A 25,601-nucleotide genomic window follows, 5' to 3' on the forward strand; every position below is an offset into this window, starting at 1 on the left:
GTCGCTCTGACTACGTCACAGTCACTGTTGCGCTGATTGGTCAGAGCGTTGGCCTATACGCACACAGACGGTTTGAAAGACAGCGGGTTGTTCCTCCCACCCCCTTCAGAAATGTCTACAGATCGAGGCCAGACTAAATATTCACATTTAGTCTGGCTTGCCAGGCTACTATTTTATGACTTTTATGACAAAATTTCGATCACTTTTCATGAAACATTATGGCACCTTATAGAGTATACCAAATATCTTAGATATACATTTTTAGTCCATATTCTAAATATATTATCAAGCACAGTTTGAGTTTTAGTTGTTCATTGAATCATTGTTCAACTACTTTTAAACAATACAAATGTATTATGAATCACATTAATGCTTCTCAATCCCTTGCAAAGGTTCTTAACATCATCTCTGGCTCACAAGGAATCAATAAATGGAGTCCGACATTGTGATTCAAACCTTACGCGAAAACATAAAATAAGCGTTTTTTGGCAAAAAACGAACCTCATGGTGCCACCATTAGACTTTTGAATACGGTCAAAACATTTTACAGGATGTCTTTATTGGTGAAAAGGAACTAGCCTGGGCCCGCCCATCCTAAGTGTGACGCAACACGAGGGCCTGTTGCGAGCTTAGTCTGGCCATGCAAGCTATCTCCAGCTCTTCCAAGCTCCCGAAAAATCGGGAGCCAATCAACTTTGAGCATCTCCAACGGCCCTGGGTAGAGGCGTGTTCAAGGCAGTGATGTAGTAGAACTGCGACCGGAAGCCATAGATTGTTTACAGAATCTATGCCGGAAGCGCTTCATTCACTAGAAACATTACGAACATGGAGCAAGTTCTCATTGAAAACGGAGCAAAGAGCAGCCCTGGAGGTATTTATTGAAAGGAAGGACGTTTTCGCCTTGCTCCCGACCGGGTTCGGTAAGAGTTTAATCTACCAGTTAGCCCCGTCGCGTCGCATACGTCAGAGGAAAGAGTGATGTGATTGGTTTAAGCTTCGTCACAGCCTTTTCTGGCTTCGACCAGTAGCAAACTGAGGCATTTCAGGGAGGCGGGTCAACCACGGGCTCTGGGAAACAGTTGGGCTTAACATCTTGGCCAGACCAATAGCTCAGAGAGCTTTGAAGTCGCGTTAGCCAGACTAAAAAGGAACACCCAAACAAAAATGCATCAGATTTGATGAAAGTGACGGCAACTGATGAACCCTAGTAACCATATAACCTATAATGTGCTGGTTGTTGTAATTCAGGGCTACCAGACAGCATGATCTCGATATATTTTAACTCAATGGACGACCCTTTGCTTTAAAAAAAAAAAGTAGTCTGAGGTCCACTGAGGGCAGTTTTATGCGGAAATGGGTTGTAGGTTCAACTGAGCATCTTCCAGAACCAGCTACAGTTCTTCTGGACACTTTCACACTCGCGTCTTCATTTTGCACCAAAACTTTTTGAGTAGCCTTCATTATGTTTTCTGTTTTTCATCTGAAAAGTGGAATATGCTGCTTAGATGGAAACTTTTTTTTTTCTATAACATTTAATTTTGACTCGATAATGTAGACATCATAAAATAGAAATTGGTAAAGTTTGCATGAAAAAAAACACTCAGGGTGCTTCAGACTTTTTACTAAATGAACGAATTGATGATGTTTAAAGATCTGAGTGATCAGGTGCAAAGGCCATGTGAGGACGCGTGTGTGTGTGTGTGTGTGTGTGCGTGCGCTTTTTTTTTTTTTTCCAACCCATGTAGGTCATGTGAGTTCTTTCGAAGGCCCCCCCCCCACCGAGTCGATGACGTTGCTCGCAGCCTGTCAGCTGTAGTCTATTGTCTTTTCTTGATTCGACCGTATAAATATGGGTGTGAGAAAGAGACGAAGGCGGACGTTCACAAGATAAAAATCGTGCGTTCTTAGAAGACTTCCTAAGAAAGACTGACTTGAATACTGAGAACAGGACGCTTTTGGTTTTAACCTCAGCTTGGTGCTGCACGCACATCTATCCGTGAGGTGCAGGGGCTGCGCACATTTAAGCGCATGCTGATCAAAATGAGCTCTTTAGTAGACACGCGTGTCAGGGTTCATGCGACAGCGTCGGCCCCGCCTTTCAGATTTCCTGTCAGGTAAAGGTCAACGGAGCCCGAGTGCATTTCAGCAGAAAAGCAAACAAACAAACAAACAAACAAACAAACAATTTCGATGCTCAAGCGACGGTCCACTTGTGTAACACACGAGGATGAGTCAGAGTTTCACAGCTTTTACACGACTGAAGGTCTGTGATACCAATCGCTTGTGTTTTTAGCATGTAGTGCTTGGGCCAGCATTCTAATGAAACGTGTGGTTAATGATAGGAAGCGCAGTGTGTGTGTGCGTGTGTGTGTGTGTGTGTGCATGCAACTCATAGTATTGGGCAATGACGGAAACTAAGACTTAATTTAAACTGTGTTTATATTTCAAACAAATATCAAGGATACTGACCCCACCAAAAAAGTTTCCACACCTACAACCCAGACACATCTCTTAGCCCCGTTTTTCAACACTGAATCGCAAACACGCGTCGAAAACACGTCTCGAGCCGTCTCTCTCTCTCACACGTCTCACCTCTGACAAGCTTCGGTGCTGCATTTTGGTCTTAAATGAGGAGATTTTAAGCACCAAATTAGCAAACACACAACATGTTGTTAGCTAGCATCCATGCTAATGTCAGAAGGTCATTGATAAGAACATTCTCATCACTGATGTCAAATAAAATGTTTTTTTATTCACTGATTTTTTTTTTTTTACTTTCAGTCTATAATTAGTGTAACCTCATGAAAATGACCTCATGAGATAATTCAACAACACTGAGAACATGAGGTTTTTTTTTTCTATTTTTCTTCTTTCTACGATCTTCAGGAAATATGGATGACGACAACTTCCTGTTCAACATGTGACTTGTGGAACGGTCCAAATATTTCGTGGGGGGGGTGAACGTGTGCAGGTGACGGAGTTTCATAACCTAAAATGGACGCCTTGTAAATAAAAGAAAGAAAGAAAGAAAGAAAGAAAGAAAGAAAGAAAGAAAGAGGATGTTTCAAGCAAGAGATTTGGACATCGGTGCAAAAATAATGAGTTTTTTAAAAAATTATGTATTTTAATGATTTGATTTCACGGTAAAGTGGAGTTAAAGTAAATATAGAGAGGCAAAATGTCATTTTTGTTAATATTTTTGGTGATTTATCCGAGATTGTTGTTGGACTGACATTACTAGGAACTGAGGCTATAAAATATATTTTGCGGTCCGGTTTCCATCAAATCCTGCGCTCTGATTGGCTGGCAAGCAGGTCTGTATCCTATGATACGGACCCCAGTTATAGACCCCGGTTATGGACCTCTGGCAAATCGCTCCTTCGCAACAACAATAAACATAGTAGCATTTTTTGTTAACATTTATCTTTTTTTTTATAAGATTTATTCAAAGATTATCAAAAATCTTAAACATTTTTGCCAGCATTTCTCAGGAGAATAGCATTAATTTTACAGCATGGATAGCGATAACGACAGTGTTCACAGCGAAAGCGAGTTTTACTACCCTGAGGAAGAAGAAATAAAAGAAAACATTTCAGGAGAAAGATAAAAACCTGTAACTTGCTAACACCGAGCAAAAACATGGCTGAATCCTGAATGACTCCTATTTGTATAAATAGGGGACTACATAGGCGGCAAAATGTAGTTGTTTTCCTGCCATGGAAGTGCACTTGTATACCGAGGAGGAAGCAATTTGCATTACAGCCGTGAATGAGGATTCAAAATGGCGGCTCGGCTCGGTTTTCCTTTTCAGGCGCTCTCGTTTTCTGTTAGAATTTGGTAAAGAAAAAAATAAATATATTATTTACCAGCTTAAGGTCGGTCCGTATGGTGAAATACCGTGACCTCGACCTTGAATACTGACCTCAACCCAGAGGGCCTCACTCAGTACTTTCAAGACCTCGGTCACGGTATTTCACCATACGGACCTCCCAGCTGGTGAACAACATCTCATCTCATCTCATTATCTCTAGCCGCTTTATCCTGTTCTACAGGGTCGCAGGCAAGCTGGAGCCTATCCCAGCTGACTACGGGCGAAAGGCGGGGTACACCCTGGACAAGTCGCCAGGTCATCACAGGGCTGACACATAGACAGACAACCATTCACACTCACATTCACACCTACGCTCAATTTAGAGTCACCAGTTAACCTAACCTGCATGTCTTTGGACTGTGGGGGAAACCAGAGCACCCGGAGGAAACCCACGCGGACACGGGGAGAACATGCAAACTCCGCACAGAAAGGCCCTCGCCGGCCACGGGGCTCGAACCCGGACCATCTTGCTGTGAGGTGACAGCGCTAACCACTACACCACCGTGCCGCCGGTAAGAATGTAGCTTTTTTTAAATTATTTTTCAAGAATTATTATTATTATTATCGCATTTTTCACAAATTGCTCCTGTCATTTTGCTGGTTTGTTTTTATTCTAAGTGGAAATTATTTTATCAGACGTTTTGTATAAAAGTTTTTATTTATGGAATTTGCAAAAAATAAAAATGCTCTGTTTCTCGAAATCCAGTGAATGTGGATAGAATAAAACAGTTATTCCACTCAATCTCATCGTACATGGCTTATAGACAACTCAGTGCTACGCGCCTCATCGGCTATCAGCTCATGTACGACTCGATTTCGTGGAATAACTGTTAAATATACAGACAAACATCACTGATTAAAGAGGAAAGGTTTCTAATGTACAAGAAAAGTGAGAAAGAGACATATATGCACACAGAGAGAGAGAGAGAGAGAGAGAGAGAGAGAGAGAGGATATTACACGGTGGCGTGAAGATATGAAGTTTATCTTCGAGTGGTGTATATATATATATATATATATATATATATATATATATATATATATATATATATTTTTTTTTTTTCCTCAATACAAGAAGATGAACTTCATATCATATGGACACATCCACAAGTTAATCAAAATAATTTAAATTTTGAACTGGTTCGCCATTTTGACAACGTGCATCTAGTCAGTGGGAAAACACTGGGAGTGACATCATTGACGTGGAATACTGGGAATTATTATACATATAGGACACTTTTTCCATGGAATAAAAACATACTGTATGTTCTATTCCCTTCTGGCGGGTTTCATTCATTTGGTTCGATATCATGCAATATTGTTAGCACATCACTTATCCTGTGCGTATTAAGTCACTCTCCCCAATAGAGAATGAGCACTGAATATGGTTTATGATATTGCACGGTTGTCAAGACAACATGACGTCACACGTCGGAGATGTAAAACTTTTGCGCTAGCGAGTGAGCGACTGGGACAATTTTCAAACAAACATGGCCACCAGGTTTGCTTTGTTAAATATGGAAGATCTTGAGAGAATTTTGAAAGAGAAAGATGCGTCGAACTAGCGTGGGCCCGCCCATCCTAAGCGTGACGCAACACGAGGGCCTGTTGCGAGCTTAGTCTGGCCAGGCAAGCTATCTCCAGCTCTTCCAAGCTCCCGAATAATCGGGAGCCAATCAACTTTGAGCATCTCCAACGGCCCTGGGTAGAGGCGTGTTCAAGGCAGTGACGTAGTAGAACTGCGACCGGAAGCCATAGATTGTTTACAGAATCTATGCCGGAAGCGCTTCATTCACTAGAAACATTACGAACATGGAGCAAGTTCTCATTGAAAACGGAGTAAAGAGCAGCCCTGGAGGTATTTATTGAAAGGAAGGACGTTTTCGCCTTGCTCCCGACCGGCTTCGGTAAGAGTTTAATCTACCAGTTAGCCCCGTCGCGTCGCATACGTCAGAGGAAAGAGTGATGTGATTGGTTTAAGCTTCGTCACAGCCTTTTCTGGCTTCGACCAGTAGCAAACTGAGGCATTTCAGGGAGGCGGGTCAACCACGCGCTCTGGGAAACGGTTGGGCTTAATATCTTGGCCAGACCAATAGCTCGGAGAGCTTTGTCGCGTTAGCCAGACTAGCGTCGAACACCCAAAAGGAATGTGTATGAACAATAATAATAATAATAATAATAATAATAATAATAATGGCTTTTTTTCATGGTCTATCAGATATATTCCATTCAGCTACCCATCTTCGACTCGTTCGGTATCATGCTCGCTGAATGCAATATATCTGATATACCACTCAACGCCAGCCAATATTATTTAAATATATGTCACTCAGATCCGTGATGTATTTCGTATGAAAAATGCGAGTTTTTCAACACGAGAAGATAAACTTCATATCTTCAAGCCAACATGTGAATTTCTTTCGACACATTCACAAACAAAAAGTACACAAATTTATCAAAACAACCCCCTCATCGATTTCCTCACGAGTGACAGACAGAGATTTATGTCACGGTTTGGGTTCTCCATGTCCCGGATGGAGCTCGTGTGGCGTAATTCCCAGTAAAACACTCGTGCCTATATAATATAGACATGTGTCACATCAATAGAGTGAGATAAAAGCACGTACTGGATAAGGAGGAGCGAACCACATGACAGGGATACAGGGAAAAAAAGAAAGTGATGTGTAGAGACACTGTGAGAGACACAGAGAGAGAGAGATGACAGCGTACGCCTTGATGAGGCCTTTGTCCAGGAAATCAGCTCAACGGTTGGGGCCCAGATGGCGTTACACCTGCAAGCCCCAGCACGAGCGACGACACACCACCAGACATCCGAGTGAACACAAACGCAGCCGTGTGCAAACCCCACAGCAGCCCGAGCAGCCTCGCTTTCTCACACAAACTCCACCGCCGAACCAAACTCAGCGACTCTGTGACTCAGTAATTACAGGGGGGTTTATTGATTGTACGAGTGAGAACTTCAGAAATGAGGCTCCGGGGCAGACGTGGAGAACCCAGCGCCATATGGGAGATGGAGGGGAAAAAAAAAGGCCCACCATCAAGTCGTCTCACATGATTACAATAACTACTCCAATTACGATCAGTTGTGCTTTCAGATGAGCTGGTCTGAGTCACAGCGATGTGCTTTCCCAGCTGCCTCAACACTGACGAACTGTTTACGCTCTTTTCTTTCTCGCTTCTCCACACACACGGTGGAAATTCAGTTTGTCAGATTTACAAAACGTCTTGACAAAACAACTGACGTTTTCCTCACAAACGTTTCGTTTTCTTCTTTCTAATAGTCTTTTATCTTTCTCTTTCTTTCTTGTACAGAGACTTTGAGTGTTACAGACGTGCCATATTGGCATTATTATTATTATTACGATAAATGCATGTATAAGTAATTATTAATACTACTTAGATAATAATAATAATAATAATAATAATAATAATAATAATGTTATTATCAAGTAGTATTGATAATTACTTATACATAATTGATTAATAAAAATAATATCAGCATTATTATTATTATAGTACTGGATTATTGTTGTTACATAAGTAGTACTAATAATAAATTAAACAAATCATCATCATCATCATCATCATCAACAACATCAACAGCTAAGTAGTATTACTAATTACTAATACATAAATTTAAAAAAAAAATAAATAATAATAATAATAATATTTAAGTTGTAATTACTTATTCATAAATTATTATTATTATTATTATAATTATTATTATTATATTCCAAGTAGTATTAATTACTCATACATGCATTTATTGTTATATTATTATAATTATGTTTATGTATTAGTAATTACTTATGCATATATTATTATCTCATTCTCATCTCATTATCTCTTATTATTATTATTATTATTATTATTATTAAAGCATTATTAATAATTACTTATACATAAATTTATAGTAATAATAATAATAATAATATTATTATTATTATTATTATTATTATTGCAGCTCTTGTTTATTTTTATTTTATTACGTTATACTGATAATTACTTACACCTGAATTATTGTTGTTGTTGTTAAGAAAAAGAAGAAAATCCAGATAGTATAAATGCGTAAAGCTTTGCATAAAGTTAGGCTCCATTAATATTCCCGTCACTTGTTGATGGAAGACTTATTACTGTAACAGCGAACCACTTCACTTCAGCCCGGATATGCAGGAAAAGGTCGCGTTAACGTCAAGACGTCACTTTGTCCTGGAGCTGTAATGGTGGAAAGACTTCGGGAGACTTTGCGAAAAAAGTGTTCGCGATTGCATGGCATGGAAACGAATGTTTTTGGTGAGTGATTAATCACTTATCGCTACTGTTAGCCATCATAGCTACAACAACAAAAGCACTGATAAGGTGCTCATAGTGAAAAAGTTCTGAGCGCTAAATATATAATTGGGCAACGAGATACTAATATGAAACTCTAAATAGATGAATCTTAAGTTTTGACTTGAAGAGACACGGAGTCCGAAGATCTAACGTCGATGGGTAACGTGTTCCAGAGGCGCGGTGTGGCGACAGCAAAAGAACGATAGGCATACGTCTTGAAATGGTAATCCAGCAGCTTGAAAAGAACAGCATTTGAAGATCTCAGTGTTCTTGTTGGGACATCGAACTGTCGAGCATCACTGCGCAGGATCATGTGACCCTTTGAAGGCCAGAAGTCGTATCTTGAAGTGGATGCGTTTCTCTACTGGTAACCAGTGAAGCTGATTATACGTTAGAAGCTGAGCAGCGGCAACTGATTGCTAGGAAGGTTAATTAGCTACACGATCAGCTATGGTGCGACCAACAATGGTGTCGGTTGTTTCTTTTGCGCTGCATGTGTAGTTTATGTCGACATTCACAACTTTCGTTTTGTTGCACTTTCCGATAGCTACGGTATTTGCTTGCGATAGATAGTGTTATTAAAGTCCAAGCAGTTTTATTTGTCAGTGTTCAGTCACAGTGAGGATCATCATGAGCACGACCACGGGTGGCTGTGAGACTCGGTAGGGTTTTGGGCAGCCTTGGAAAAGACAAAAAAGAAGCAAATACTGATGGTTAAAAAGTGAACAACTGCAACCCAGACCCCTCACCAGATTTAGTCCCCGCCCCCAACACTGACTCCATGACTACGGGCTTGGTATCTTTCCACCCGTCTGTATGAACTCGCCATGTAAAATTCCACTTCCGAGTCCGAAACGGTTACTTTAACAGAGTTAGCGACATCATCAGAGGAACTTTTGACTTACAACGTGAAAGCTCAAATACAAATGGAGAAGGGAAGCCAAATTTTACCAGAAGCAGAAGTTGTTCTTTATTAACAGGAACGTACAAATCGTACAAACGTAAGCTAGCTAGCAGACAGGCTATTAAACGAGTTTAGCTACTTCAGGATCTTTTTTCAAGTGGAGCAAAAAATAAACAGAACATTTGGCCACACTGTGTCCGAAATGTCGCTTAGTCGATACGAATTTCTTCTCTGTTTACAAAACTGCTGTAAAAAAGCAACATCGCACTTGCAATCGTGCGTTTTTTGGAATATCGGCTCGGCTATGATTCGGCTGTAGCTAAAATATTATATCGATATTTTATTCTATCCACATTCACTGGATATGAGCAATCGCGCGCTCTGATTGGCTACTCTACTACTAGGATATCAGCTCATACACTGTGAGTAGAGAAAAACAAAATGGTGGGGCGTGTTGCTGAAGCAACCGAGGACAAAATAAAAACTACTCGAAAACAAAACCCGAAAAAAATACAAAAAAAAAAAAGCGCAACAAGGGGGGCGTCGTGGCTCAGGTGGATAAGGCGCCATACCATAAATCCGGGGACCCGGGTTTGATTCCGGCCCGAGGTCATTTCCCGATCCCTCCCCGTCTCTCTCTCCCGCTCATTTCCTGTCTCTACACTGTCCTATCCAGTAATAAAGGTGAAAAAAGCCCAAAAAAAATCTTTAAAAAAAAAAAAAGCGCAACAAAATATGGAATAAAAGTATTTGACGGTAAGAATGTATCTTTTTTTATTTTTCAAGAATTATTATTATTATTATCGCATTTTTAACAAATTGCTCCTGTCATTTCGCCGGTTTGTTTACATTCTAAGCGGAAATTATTTTGTCGGACGTTTTGTGTAAAGTTTTTATTTATCAAATTTGCAAAAAATAACAATAAAAATGCGCCGTTTCTCAAAATCCAGTGAATGTGGATAGAATAAAACAGTTATTCCGCTCAATCTGGTCGTACATGGATTATAGACAACTCGGTGCTACGCGCCTCGTCAGCTATCAGCTCACGCACGACTCGATTTCATGGAATAACTGTTAAATATAGGTATTATAGATATTCAGTATACTTGCTTGTGCTTAATTAAATAGCGTCTGAGTCGGCGTGAGCTTCGAATCAGGTTTGGACCATTTTAAAATGGCGGCGAAAACTAGCCTTCAGAACAGATGATGTCATTCAAAAGCAACACTAGCCAATCATGAGCATCTATGAGCTCGGGTATGTGGAAGAGGGTCGATAGCGTTTTCTTGCCAGAGTATTGCTCTGCCTTGTGATGCAGCAGTTTGAGCAGATGTGGAGATTTGCGTCACGGGTCTTGGAGGAAGAACGAGTGCTGGATGGTGTGAGGGAAATGCGCAAGTGAACGAATTAAGGAGGAAAAAAAATGTGAAAAAAGTATTTAAACATATAAAATGACAGATTATGGTTTGTTGCGTCGCTCAAATCCTTTTCTTACTTTTTTTTTTTTCAAATCTTAACACAGGATGTTGCTCTTTTCCATGTCCGTGTTTAAAGCGAGCCGGCCTTTCGATTTCATAAAATCAGTGAAATTGAGTTCCTTCTGAAATGTGGTCATTGTGCTATAGGTTTATTTATTTCTCTAATATCTGATAAAATATCAGGCCGTCCTGTTCTGTGGCTGGGAAGTGATTTAATTTGAGGGGATTAAAGCAAATAACGTGCATGAAATTGCTCGCGTCGCGCAGTCAAGCAGACAGAGGAAGTCCGTTTGCGCATCATTCCGTCGCTAAACGAACAGCTGATCACACCGAGGTGCTCGCCGAGCGCCGATATTTATTAGTTTGATATTTCCTGCGTTTCCTTTCCTTCATATATAACATAACGTCTTTTCTTCTCGCTCGCTTTCCGTTACTGTAGTCGGTCTTTCACGTTTCATTCGCACGCTCACGTCCTCCATTTTTCTCATCCGTTTCAAATTTGTATCCCACAATGCCTTGCGCAAACGGGGAAAGCCCACCACGGGATGCGAGACGTAGTATCTTGTATTGCGTCATGGTGAAGCAGGAAAAAATAGCGGAGAATTTACGGCCACGTGGAGAGAAATTCATTAATTGTTCTTTTTTTTTTTTTTTTAAACTCCTACTTTTGGAAGTCTGCGATTCGAATTCAGTAGCTTTCGGTCCACTAAACAAAAATAAAATCAGGTGTCGGGGAAAATTCTTTTTATGACCTGAACTTGAAAAATCTGAAAGGGAGTACAGCTTTAAGACTGACTTTAGATCTGACTCCAGCAGAAATTTACATTGTGTTTGGGGGAAAAAAAAAAAAAATCTAATCTAATCTAATCTAAATGTTCAAATCAGGTCCTTTTAGTGAGCGTCGCGTTTCAGTGTGGTGATTTCCCTGTTATGGGCGCACCGACTGAATGTGTTCATTAACTGATGAGTTTAATCAGATGTGTGTGAGAGGGGAATTACCAAAGTGTTCTAAATTCCAGAGCCACAGCGTGAGTGACTGCGCTCACGACCGTAACGAGGTCCCTCACTGGCACTGAACTGCGAATGCAGCACCCCATCTATAGGAATTTATGGGTACTGCAGGCAAAGTCGGACAGGGTTTGGGGTTGTGTTTTTTTTTTGCAACCTTTTCCGAGTGCAGGACGATACTTTCTCGCCTGTTCTTCTCTGACCTTTCTTTTACAACCGTATAACTTTTGCGTTTTATTTTTCCACAGCCAGAAGATCTTTCTTACTGCGCGCTCAGTTGGCAGGCGGGTTTCTGAGAGTGCGCCTTGTGCGCTCGGGCACTGAGTGCCCATTCACGAAGGAATTTCGAAGGAACAAGACTGCATGGAATTGACCAAAGGTCTTCGGCATCGAGAGACGTCTGCTCGCTGAATTTACTGTCAATGGAAATGAGTTTTCTCGCGTGAAAAAAAAGTGGCATAACAGACGCTTTCATAAGAATTCAACAGAATCCTTTTACATCTCGCCACATAGATAGATACACACACACACACACACACACACACACACACACAGTGTAGTACCGGTTAGGGCAGATGTTCAGGGTTCAGGGTGCTTGGCACCCGGTCAGGATCTTTTTTCCCACGAAACCTTATTGAGTGTAAAATAATGAGCTGATTAAAGCTGATAAGGTGTTCTATAGTGGTTTCACTGTATGCAAGGAATGAGAGCGATTCCTGCAGGAGTTGGCACTGCATATAACCCCTGATAAACCCAGCTGATTAACCCACACACACACACACACACACACACACACACACACACACACACACACACACGCAGAGCAGGCCTTTCCTGAATGGTAGGCCAATCGAAAGAAAACTGGGAAAGCGGGGGAGGGGCTGCTCAAAATACAAGGCCAGCAAAAAGCCTTATTTATTTCAAGTTCAGCAAGTCAAAACGTGGCAGCATGGGAAAATACAGCTAAGTTATGCATGGACTTCGACTCCGATTTTTCCAGAAGGGAAAAGTCTGAAGGAAATCCCATCCCTCAAGGTGGGACATGCAGACATGCATGGAGCTATTCATGTCCAAAAGATGCTTTATGGCTTCTGGAGGACGAGGTTCTGTTCGGTGGCGGCGGCGGCGGCGGAGGAGGTTTAGTGGGCTGTCGGACAGAGATACGCTTCTCATCGAACACAGAGAGACGTTCACATCACTTACAAAAAAAAAAGACGAAAGCAGCTGGGCTTCAAATCCCCCAGTCCATGGGTGAAACGGAGCAGTTCTGGAATCCCGTACAGGAAACAGGAACGTCCATGTTTGTTCAGGCATCGGTGCGTTTATATCAAGAATAAACAAACATCGACAACCGTTTCACGTCACTGGTTAAATTAAAGTGTTCAAATGTTAAACACGGGTCTTCGTTCTGCTGATGAGGTCGCCAAAGGGAGGACTAAAACACTTTATGCAGTCATCACAAAATAATCAGAACATCAAACAAGCGTTTTATTCCTCTTATACTACATGATAACATTCATTCATCCATCCATTCATTTACGAACACCTCTTCATGCTTTTTATCCATTTATAGTTACATTTCATGGTTTTAGACCGTCCACAAAACACCATCGTTTTTCCTGAACTCTTCGTTCCTGGAAATTTTTCCCTAATGGGGAAAAAAAAAAAAAAAAAATGTACACCTCTAGGGCGGCACGGTGGTGTAGTGGTTAGCGCTGTCGCCTCACAGCAAGAAGGTCCGGGTTCGAGCCCCGTGGCCGGCGAGGGCCTTTCTGTGCGGAGTTTGCATGTTCTCCCCGTGTCCGCGTGGGTTTCCTCCGGGTGCTCCGGTTTCCCCCACAGTCCAAAGACATGCAGGTTAGGTTAACTGGTGACTCTAAATTGACCGTAGGTGTGAATGTGAGTGTGAATGGTTGTCTGTGTCTATGTGTCAGCCCTGTGATGACCTGGCGACTTGTCCAGGGTGTACCCCGCCTTTCGCCCGTAGTCAGCTGGGATAGGCTCCAGCTCGCCTGCGACCCTGTAGGACAGGATAAAGCGGCTAGAGATAACGAGATGAGATGTACACCTCGGTCAAATCTCTGACACTGGAGACTCCTTCCATAAATCTCCTCACAACAAATCAGCATGTACATGTACACGTTCTTCGTTAAATAACAGCATTCCCATTTTAACAAACATCTGTCATCGAAACGCTATAGAAACGATAACGTACGAAAACGAGTGCATTAACGTGTAAAACTGCGATTTGAAATACTTCCAAAGCTGCTGTTCGAGTAAACCTTCTGACCAATCAAAATTGAGAACAGTGCTGTGGTATTAAAAACATTAACCAAAGGTACGTTATAAAATTACCGCAAGTTGGCCTGGTGGTTAGTGTGTCCGCCTCTCGCAGTCAGGTCATACCATCATAAAAATGGTACCTACTACCGTCTTGCAAGGCATGTTGCAATACAGGTACGAGCAGGGAGTCAAACTTTCGCCATTACCAAAGGACCCGCCCCCCACTATAACCCTAGCTGTATTGCTGGGATTCAGTTACGTGACTTTTCTTCGCGGTTTTACCGGAAGTGAAATAGCTGGTGGTCTAAACAGCTGCTGTAGTGCAAACAACTAGCGATAACTTATCAGAGTACGCTCGTAATCTAGAAGCCGCTGCTGGCTTTAGATATATTCAGAAGATTGCTGTGTGCAATGGAATCGACCCCGACAGTCTGGGAAAGAAGGATTTGTCATACGATCTCGAAAACGACCCTTCAGTCGAGTTCCCCGACATCTCGAACTATCTGGTGTTGCAGACGTCCTTCTACACCGCAAAACAGATGAAAGCGTGGAAGAGTCTGGAGGCTTACAACTGTTTTGTATGTGGCTGGGTAAAGGACCTCGCTATCAAGTCACTGCCGAATGAATCCTGTATTGTTTTTGCCCGTGTATTTTTTTAAGGTTTCCGTTCGCATCTTTACAACGAAGCGCTGCAAGTTGAAGCGTAAACAAACAACAGTTGGCTTGATTCTCACTTGTGTTGGCTCTTATCCCTCAGCTAAATCATTCACAAAGATCATCAGAAACCCCTTTAAGGGGTGTTCACACGGCAACTTTTACTCCGGTGTAGCACCGGGGCTGCCCCGGTAGAGCGTTCACACGGTACAAAGTTATACCGGTGTCGCCCCTGAAAGCTGCTTAAACCGGTGCAAATCTAACCCTGCTCGGGAGGTGGTTTAAGAAATTTACTCCGGAGTAAATGCTAGTTTGCGGGGCAGCACCGATATAAAATGTGACGTCTGAACGCTACGGGGTAGACTCGCTACGCGTGACGAGAGTTGATTACATACGGCCATTGCATAATTTGCATCCTGGTATTTTGCGCTTCCAAAATGTCTTCTAGTGTTGCCAGATTGGGCGGTTTTAAGTGCATTTTGGCGGATTTGAACATATTTTGGGCCGGAAAACGTCAGCAGTATCTGGCAACACTGGTGTCTTCATCCACGTTGTTTTCCCGGCGCTTGGTGATGCCATGACAACCGGGAAAAGGAAGTACATTTTCACGCATGCGCGTATTTCATTTCCGCATTATTACTATCGTATAGCACGGTCGCAAAAACTGCCGTGTGAACGCAAGTGGGGCTGCACCGGCGCCAACACGCTTCTCTCTAGTAAGCAGGTTTGTGACGTGTGAACGCTCCACAAAATTTACACCGGTGTAAGATATATCGCAACAAAATACATCGGTGCAGCATCGATGCAAATATGTGCCGTGTGAACACCCCTTTAGTTAAACAAGACGGAGAAGTGATCACGGCGCACTGTAACTGTACGGCTGGGGAAGAATTTTGTCGCGACCTTCATGCATACGGACTTTGAGGAGTAAACAAAGAAACAGCTGGCGACTTTAGCGCTTCGTGACTAAAAAAAGTACCGTAAAATAACGACACATAGCAAGAAAAGTACTTGGAAAACACTAAGGACAGAGCTGAGAGGGAGATACAAACCCTTCACCAAGTGAAACTCGAGCATGCTTCGACTCGGCTCCCTTCGATTTCAGTCAGAGGTTCGAAAACCACCTTTCTCGACGACTTTTTGTGAAATCCTGTGTTCGTTCAGCCTTTTTTATTAGTTCACGAGGCACCCTGAAGAAACATTTATCAGTTTCACGGTTTGATCGATTCCAACAACCTAAGGGCCTCTGCATGCTCTTGCGACAAGGCTTTCGCAGATAGCTTTTCGCAGACAGTTGTAATTTATTGTTGAGCGGGGAGTAATAGGCGTGCGCGATGTTATTCACCGCCACAACGCAAGGGGGCGCGAAGTCGCGAAATCGCTAGGAGTAGTTGGTGGGTGTGGTTAGTGGAGTGTTTATCCTCCGGTTACTTATAATGACTAGAACTGGAGTCGTATAGATGTACGTATTTCCTCACTTCCTCGATCAACCGCTCTTCGTGCTGCTCCATCTTCGCTCGTGTTTTTAAAAATGCCGGTCGTGAAAACAAACCAAACCGGGAAAGTAGGGAAGCGGAAGTGCGTGTACAGCGGATGTAGAGTGGACCAATCAGAGCCCTCTTGTCTGCGATGCTGTCTGCGAGGCTTCTGCGGTGGTCACAATTTTTGGGAGGTGCGCGCAGAGCGTCTGCGAAGGTGGGGGGCTACGCAGACGCCATCTGCGACGCCATCTGCGAGGACTGCGTTGTCAGCATAAATTGGCGCAAGCATAAGGCATTTTTCATGCGAGCAATGCACCTTCTCCATACAAACACTTTGTCAGCTGAGCTTTGGTAGACCACCAGTTCAAGTTTTGAATAACTAATGAGGCGGATGTGACGTCACGTGAAACCCAGCAATAGGTGAGACACTGATGGCTATCGAAACGGAGATCAGCGCCACACCCATACGCCTTAAAGAGTTGGTTAGTGCTGGGACAGGAGACTGCTTGGGAAGACCAGATTCTAGTGCGAGAGGAACTTTGACTTGGCATTATAAAATAAAAATATATATCAAGGATCTTACCCACTTCCGTGAAGATGTGAAGTTTATATTCATGAGCGAGTGAAGTGAATGAGTGAAATAGTTTTCAACACAAGAAGATAAACCTCATATCTTCGCACCACCATGCGGAGCGTTCTTTATATTACATGGACATATCCACAAAAAATATGTGTATTTTTAGATCTAAATAAGGCGTTTGATATGGTTAACCATACCATCTTGCTGAATAAACTCACGACTGCTGGTGTTCATGGTCAAGCATTGGACTGGTTTAGCAATTATCTTTCAAATAGATCTGTCAGTCAGTCAATACAAATGTTACGTCTTTGGATTTCCCTTGGCGTACCTCAAGGTTCGGTCCTTGGACCTCTTCTTTTTATTGTGTTTATCCACGATCTCCCAAAGTCAATTCATCGCTGCAGGGTTGCTCTCTACGCAGTCGATACAGCCCTGCCCTTTGCTGGTAAGGACGTCCATTCTATAGAGTTACTTCAAATCTTCCTGCCTTCAATAACTGGTTTTCTCTTAACGAGATAATCGTAAATGATACCAAAACAAAAGTCATGGGTTTTTTTTTTTGGTTCTAACCAACGACTTAAAAGATCTCCAAAGCCAGTGTTGTCATTCGCAGGAACTGATCGAGAAGCTACAGAATTTTAATTTTGAACCGGTTCAACATTTTGACAACATGCGTCCAGTCAGCGGGGAAACACTAGGGAGTGACGTTATTGGAGTGAAATATCGAGAATTATTATATGTACGGCCCACTTTTTCCATGGAATAAAAACATGTATTCTATTCCCATCTCGCGGGTTCATTGATGCCATGCAATATTGTTATCGTATCGCTTATCCTCCATGTATTACGCCGCTCTCCCTAATGGAAAATGAGCGTGCAATATTATAACAATATTGCACGTTGTCAAGACAACAAGACGTCATACGTCAGAGCTCATGCGAAGATCCAATGACAAAACTTTTCTGCTGCGGATGTGCGCAATCATTTCTTTGTCGGATGGGAAAGAGAGAAGACAAGGCTAATCCAGTGCTCGGATTAAGCGCTAAATAAATAAACTGAAAACTGAAACTAAAGACGCGCCGAACACCCAAAAGGCTACCAAAACTTCATTAGATATTCTTCACGCATATTTACAAGAGAAAAACAGACCAACGGACATTGAAAAACTGGAAAAGAAACATGTTGGAGATGCAAAACGTCTACGCTAGCGAGTGTGAAAACTTGCTGAAATACAGAAAAATTTTAGGGCAAAAGGAAATTCGAGGAGGGCAAAAAGCTTTTGAGGCCATTCAAGGTGTCAAAAGTTAACGCTGAGGCCTGATTATTTAAATATGCCGCTCAGATCCGTCATGTACAGTATGTGTATGTACAGAAAAATGCGAGTTTTTCAACACGAGAAGATGAACTTCAAATCTTCAAACTAATGTGCGATTTTATTTTTATTATAATCGACACATTCACAAACAACAAGGACACAAATTTACCAAAACAACTCACTCATCGATTTCCTCACGACATGCAGATATACAGAGATCGATCAGAACTGCCCAGGCGTCTCAACACCAACACTCGTCATGTTGACGGACATAAGATTATCGATTAAAAGGTTTAGAATTAGCTTTAAAAGTCCTCAGGTTTAGCGACACAGTAGTTATCGGATAATTAGCGGCTAATTTCACAGCACTAGCTGAAGACTGCGATGTCATTGTAGTCTGGGAAGTCTGCTTTTCGGGAAAAAAAAAACATGAGGTAGAAATATTCATCATGACCACACGCATTACTACTAAAAATTTAAAAAGCGTAGAAACAAAGTGCTAAAGATGCTAGCTAGCTATAAGCTGATCATGTGGCCCTTTTCCACTACCCTTTTTCAGCTCACTTCAGCCCGACACGGCTCGCGTTTCGACTACCTTAGAACAGCACGACTCAGCTCGCTTCAGCCCTGCTTAGCACCCAAAACTTTCACGGTTTTGGAGTAGGGCTGAAGCGAGCCAAACCGAGCCGAGTGGGGCTGGGGGCGTGAGCAGACACTCCCCTGTGCACTGATTGGTGAGGAGGAGTGTCCTCACACGCCCCGCGAGCACGCTGGGATCTGTAAACACCGTAAACCCGGAAGAAGAAGAATTACGAATTACGAGAATTTCTGAAGCCTTATGCGCCTCGCCTCATCTATACGCTCTTGCCAGTATCTGTTGGCGTTGTCGGTGACAACAAGCCACAGCACCAAGACCAGCAACACTAACGACTCCATGTCCTCCATGTTTATTGTTTACTATTCGGGTCGTGAGACTACCGCTTAAAAGCTCACTGATGTCACTGTTTGCGCCGCCTAACGACATCACATGACGTCCACCCACTTTTGCTAACTCCACCCAATGTGTCCACCCACTTCCAGCCAGCACGGTTCAGCGCGGTTGTAGTCGAAATGCAACTCCAACAGCCCCGCTCAGCTCGACTCAGCACGGCACGGCTCAGCCCGACTCAGCCGCGTTGGTAGTGGAAAAGCGGCAATGGTTTCCTACAGACAAAAGTTAGCAGGAAAGGTTAGGGCTCGTGGACATCACGCAAACAAGTTGACGTGGAATTTAGAACCTTGTAGAACTTGTCGTCTGGGCATTCTGCTAATTCCCGTCATGGGTTTGAAAAACGCGAGGTAGAAACGTACGTTTATGAATATGTTGCGGGGTTTTTTAACGAAAGCTAAAGAGAAACTTGAGGGACGTGAAAAGGAGCAGAAGAAAGAAGCAGGGTTTTGTTTTGGAGCTCCGTTCCACTTTCTCCGGACGTCCCCACGTCCAACCACTCTGAGGCCCCGAGTGAAGCAAGAGCAAGCACAGCAAGCACACACACACACACACACACACACACACACACACTCGCTCTCACTCACACAGGAAACACCAAATGAAGTCAAAATTTATAAGAGCAGGGGATTATGTAACAGGAAGCCATATCTCCATCTGCTGGAGAGCACGGCCCTCAGAGAAAACGGGGGAAATTTGCAGACTAAATCACTTGCGCTCTCCGTCCATCTTCAGCTGAAGAACCTGAATGGAAGAGCAGCAATCAGATCGCGCTTAATCACCAGAGTGTGCGCTGCTACGGGACTTAGCGTTGGTATTTCACACACCAGCATGTTTTTAGGAAGTGGGAGGAAACCGGAGAACCTAGAGGAAACCCACAAGACGACCAACTGGATCGCCGAAGTCCAGACCCTGGATCAATGGTACCGGTACCACTAGGCTTATAGTACTCAAGTCTGACTCGTGCCCTAATTTTAAGGACTTGACTTGGACTTGAGCACTGATGACTCGGACTCGTGCGTTAACTGCATGAGCGAGAGGTTCACTCCGATATCACAATAACAGAGCTGACGAATAATTAATCTACTGTTGGTGTAAAATCCTCAACATGCGTTCAAATTAATGAAAGAAGAAACACAACACAACACACCTCGCTACCTTTCTGAAGTTTCCCGCCAACCCGTGCCCTAATTTTCAGGACTCGTGACTCGACTTGGTCTTGAGCGCTGATGACTCGGACTCGTGCGTTAACTGCATTCGGACTCGTAAATTGGAGACGAGGACTTGGATTTTTTCTTTATTTTTTGTAACGTGCCGTAATAATCTGGCGCAAGATATTTATATTTATATCTACATTCATTTTTATACTAATTTTGTTCAAGAGAATGCGCATTCACCTGTTCATACGTCATGCTCAGGAACAAACTAACGTTAACGGCGCTAAAATGCCTGGAGAGAACGCCGCTAGGGTTGTCCACTTTGCTTCTACAGACTTCTCGGGCGGTGGGAAAAAATGCACTGCTACAGTATGTGTTCCATACGTCGAAGAGCTATCGAGGAGACGACGGGGACGACCTCGAACTTCAATCGTCATTTGGCGAGACTCCGCCCAGAGAAGGAAGTAACACTCTATATTCATTGCTCTGTTGATAGTGGGTGGGGCTTGCTGAGCGATGAACTAGCTTTTTATCTGTAGCCTGTTAACTAGAATGGTGCAATCGAGCAGCAACGTTAGTCCAGCACTTTTACATAAAGGCAGCAACAGCCAGCGCCAAATGGTGCCGTTGGACTCTTTTTCTCGGACTCGAAATTTTCTTTAATGACTCAGAGTTGGGGGCGGCATGGTGGTGTAGTGGTTAGCGCTGTCGCCTCACAGCAAGAAGGTCCGGGTTCGAGCCCCGTGGCCGGCGAGGGCCTTTCTGTGTGGAGTTTGCATGTTCTCCCCGTGTCCGCATGGGTTTCCTCCGGGTGCTCCGGTTTCCTCCACAGTCCAAAGACATGCAGGTTAGGTTAACTGGTGACTCTAAATTGAGCGTAGGTGTGAATGTGAGTGTGAATGGTTGTCTGTGTCTATGTGTCAGCCCTGTGATGACCTGGCGACTTGTCCAGGGTGTACCCCGCCTTTCGCCCGTAGTCAGCTGGGATAGGCTCCAGCTTGCCTGCGACCCTGTAGAACAGGATAAAGCGGCTACAGATAATGAGATGAGACTCAGAGTTGAACACCGGGGACTCAAGACTTGAGGTTTCATGACTCGACTCCCACCAATCAATCAACTCCCAGGCTACCTCACAACCTCCAGAGCATTCCTCGCTTAAAACGACAGCTCTGGATTTGGACCCGAAAGGATGACATGGATGGTGCTGGATCGCCATTGCCATCACTGGACTATCATGATAAGATCCGATTTTAAAAAAACAAACTTTTTTTTTTTAAATCGCCAATAAGTGACCGTTTCTTCATAACAAGATGGGAAACGTGTTGTAAGACGATGACGCAGGCCCATTGATCACGGTGCCACTCTGTCTCTGGCACACAGTGAAAAGACACAGTGTCTCTCCGAGGCCTAAGCGTGATGTAATTGAAACTTACCGCTCAATTAACGAGGAAACCAACAAACTATTACCTTAATGTCACTAAACATTGCCCAGACCTGAGAGCTAATTCAATCCACCTGTGCCATTTTGGAAGAAACATCAGCACTGATATGATAAAACTAACAATCATCATCATCATCATCACCACATCTTCCATAAAAAAGGCTGACAAACACTGATTAACATACAAGTCGATATTATTCTGATGAAACCAGACAAGTGTGAGCTAAAGAAGGCCGATCCCCACCGCAATCGCAATACAGGACAGGAAATGCAGAGAAACATTAAACGACTCCATGTGCACTCAAGGATGCAGAGCAACCAAAATTACTGGCTCCGATGGAAATATGACTTAATGTAAAATAAAATAATAAAAAAAAAAAGATTGAAAATCAAGGCAAATAAAGCAGCGTACAGTTAATGTAACCAAATGACGCACGTTGCTATGAAAAGCTTTGTTGTTCGTTCGAAGCTGAACAGCGTTAAAGGGAACGAGAACGAGCATCATTATGAGTTTATTGGTGTTTGTTTACGTTCTTTCCATGCTTTAGGAGCGCTGTAATCTGCATTAATGTGACACACATGAACTATAATGCCTTTCTGACACATTCCGACTGCTGTGAAAACGCTATCTCTGTTACGACATTCCTGCACTTCAAAGCACTGGTTTAAAAATAAATAAATAAATAAATAGAAACTAGCGCAGAGTTTACGAGCCGAGCGTGGTAAACAGATCGAAGCGTATATTCCAGTGCGTGCGTTTTGGAAAGCCAGACTCCTCTGTTGCTTTGGCATGATTTGAAGTTTCTCCTGTAACGGGATGAGGGGCGATTTGGGGGTTTGAATCCCCTGAAATATTTTATGACAATTCCGAATGGCTGATTTACATCATCACGGTGGTGTAGTGGTTAGCACTGTCGCCTCACAGCGAGAAGGTCCGGGTTCGAGCCCCGTGGCCGGCGAGGGCCTTTCTGTGTGGAGTTTGCATGTTCTCCCCGTGTCCGCGTGGGTTTCCTCCGGGTGCTCCGGTTTCCCCCACAGTCCAAAGACATGCAGGTTAGGTTAACTCAAAGTCAAAAGTCAAAGTCCTTCCCATGCCTTACAGTACCTGGTATTCCTAGGCAGTCTCCCACTCAAGTACTAACCAGGCCCAACCTGTATGTGGCGCATCGGGCGGCGCCGATCTCCGTTTCCGTAGCCCTCGGCCTCTCGCCTATTACATAGCTAGGGTTACAGTGGGGGGCTAGTCCTCTGGTAACCACGAGAGTTTAACTCCCCATGCACATCTGTATTGCAGCGTGCCTTGCCAGATGGCGGTAGGTACCATTTTTATGATGGTCTTTGGTATGACCCGACCGTGAATAGAACTCACGATCTCCCGATCGAGAGGCGGACACGCTACCACTAGGCCACTAGTCGGTGGTTAGGTTAACTGGTGACTCTAAATTGACCGTAGGTGTGAATGTGAGTGTGAATGGTTGTCTGTGTCTATGTGTCGGCCCTGTGATGACCTGGCGACTTGTCCAGGGTGTACCCCGCCTTTCGCCCGTAGTCAGCTGGGATAGGCTCCAAGGACTGAATGATGGATGGATGGATGGATGGATGGATGGATGGTTTACCCTTATCTGTCTGTCTACGCATTCGAGCAATTCTCAATTCTTAATCAATCATGCTTGCAGCAGCGTGATGCATAAAATCATCCAGATACAAGTCACATTAAAGAGCTCAGAGCTCACATCAGATATCAGAATGACGCAAGAGGGAAATGTGGTCTCGGAGACTTTGGCGGTTTCAGAAACGACCGATCTGATGGCTTTTCCCACGCAAGCAGCGTGTCGAGAGTGGTACGAGAAAGAAAAATCATACGTTACAGGCATTTAGCAGATGCTCTTATCCAGAGCGACGTAGAACACACGCCCAATACGGCCTGGGGAGCAGTTGGGGGTTTGCTCAAGGGCACTTCAGCCATTCCTGCTGGTCCAGGGAATTGAACTGGCAACCTTTTGGTCCCAAAGCTGCTTCTCTAACCATTAGACTCTAACCATTGTAACTCAAATCACTGAGTTTACTGGTTTTATTTATTTATTTATGGGGTGGGGGGAGGGGGTGCTGGATGAGCATGGTCACCTGCAGGACCCCTCCCTCCCTCCCTCCCTCCCCACAGCCCCTATTACAGAGCATTGGGACCTGAACAAACAGTTAAAGGGGTCACATTTAAGTCTTCACATTTATTTTAGAACAATAATTCGAACAATTTTTACAATAGAACTGCACTCCTGTTTTTTTTTTTTTTGGACCTTAAAGTGTGTGCGCACGCGTGTGTGGACTTTCAGCAGGGGCACGGGGTCCCGTATAACGGTATACTAGCAGTTATTGCCCGTGAACCTGATTTCCTCTGAATGGTGCTCTTCGAGGTCCTGTACAATCGAGACTCTCAGGCGAGTGGGGGAGGGGATTCCCTGCCGAGGCTGCGCGCAGTGTGTTAGCGCGAGCATGTAGCTGACAGGAAATGAATAGTGTGTTGGATTAGGACTAACCCAATGGTTTGGAAAATTGAAAATGTTGTCTTGGGCCCCTCTGGGGTGTCAGCAATCCATGTGCAAAGTATGGAGTATGTGCGTCCAGCCATGTCGATTTGCACAGGAGAACAGACAGACAGACAGAGAGAGAGAGAGAGAGAGAGAGAGAGAGAGAGAGAGAGAGAGAGAGACAGACAGCCTTCCTTTAGTAGTATAAATAGATAATGGAAGGAGAAACGCTGCAAATAACCACTCTGTGCAACCGCGGTGAGCAGAAAAGCATCTCAAAAAAGGGCATCAACGTTCCTGAGAAAAAAGAGCCGACGAACACATCAGGTTCCGCTCCTGTCAGCCAAGAAGTTTTTTTTTTTTTAAATCATCTACATCAGGTTTTTGTAAAAACACCTTGTCCTTTCCATTCCATTCCTTGCATGTTGTTTTCATCATTTTTACTGAATCTGACATCAAACTATCTAAATTTCTAACTTTTTTTTTTTCCAGTCATCTGAGCATTTTCGACTCCTTTACCAAATCAAAGTTTGCTGAAAGGTCGTTGGGGGTGTGACTTTCCCAAAGGAAGATTCGCCAAGTCAGCAGCGAACACGCCGCCAATAAAGCTAACACGCTCGCGATGTGTTTTAATGCAGCTCTCGTGATGATGAATCAAGGACTGCGGATTGTCCAGCGCTCCAACCCCTGCCTGACACACATCAGCAGCTGCCTGGCTGCACACTCCACACACACGGCTCTCTGTTTACCGTCCGCAGCTCACAGTGTTTACAGTGTTGTGCCTTCGCCAGCGCTCTCGTGTCTTGCGTGCGTGCACGCTCCTGACGAGTGTGAGAACTTCAAGAGTGTGAGGCAAGAGGCCTGGGCGTTCTTCACACAGGGACAGGTGTCACTGAATGACCTGAGAGGTTCGGTAATGCTCACCGACGTCAGCAGCGTGGAATCAAATACAGATAAAGGGGGCGGAACCAACCTGATGGCGCTCTGAGATCAGTTCATTACAGATCAGTTCCATGCTTTAAATTCTTTTTATATGGGTTTCATTATTCTGCTTCTTTCCATTTTTATATACACACTTTTATAAGGCTATAACTTATTTAATTATTAGTTGCCTATTTTTACTCTCTTTTCCCTTTATTTCTGTTTTGTCACATTGTAAAGCACTTTGAACTACATTTTAAATGTTTTATTATTTATTTATTCTTTTTTTTTTTTTTTACTGCTACCACGTGTACTAAACACTAAAAATATTCCCGTAAAAATTTTTTTTCCAGCATTTCAAGCAATCAAACATAACATCCTAAACCAATCAAACTTTTTTTTTTTTAAACTGCCTTCATCCACATTTTCCTGCAACTGTACATCACTATGACCAAAAAACTGTGGTCTGAATCAATGCAAGAGGGTCGAACCCATATTTCAAACCCTGATTCGTTCAATTCGGATCAATCTAATTCAAAATAAAAAGCCAGTGTTTACTATTCCACTATCTGAATCACTCAATCAATTCACTGTTTGCTTGACGTGAGTAATTATTTTTTTTTTCATTGTTCATGCAATCGACTCC

Source organism: Neoarius graeffei, chromosome 8, assembly GCF_027579695.1.
Source record: "Neoarius graeffei isolate fNeoGra1 chromosome 8, fNeoGra1.pri, whole genome shotgun sequence".
In the NCBI taxonomy this organism is placed as follows: Eukaryota; Metazoa; Chordata; class Actinopteri; order Siluriformes; family Ariidae; genus Neoarius; species Neoarius graeffei.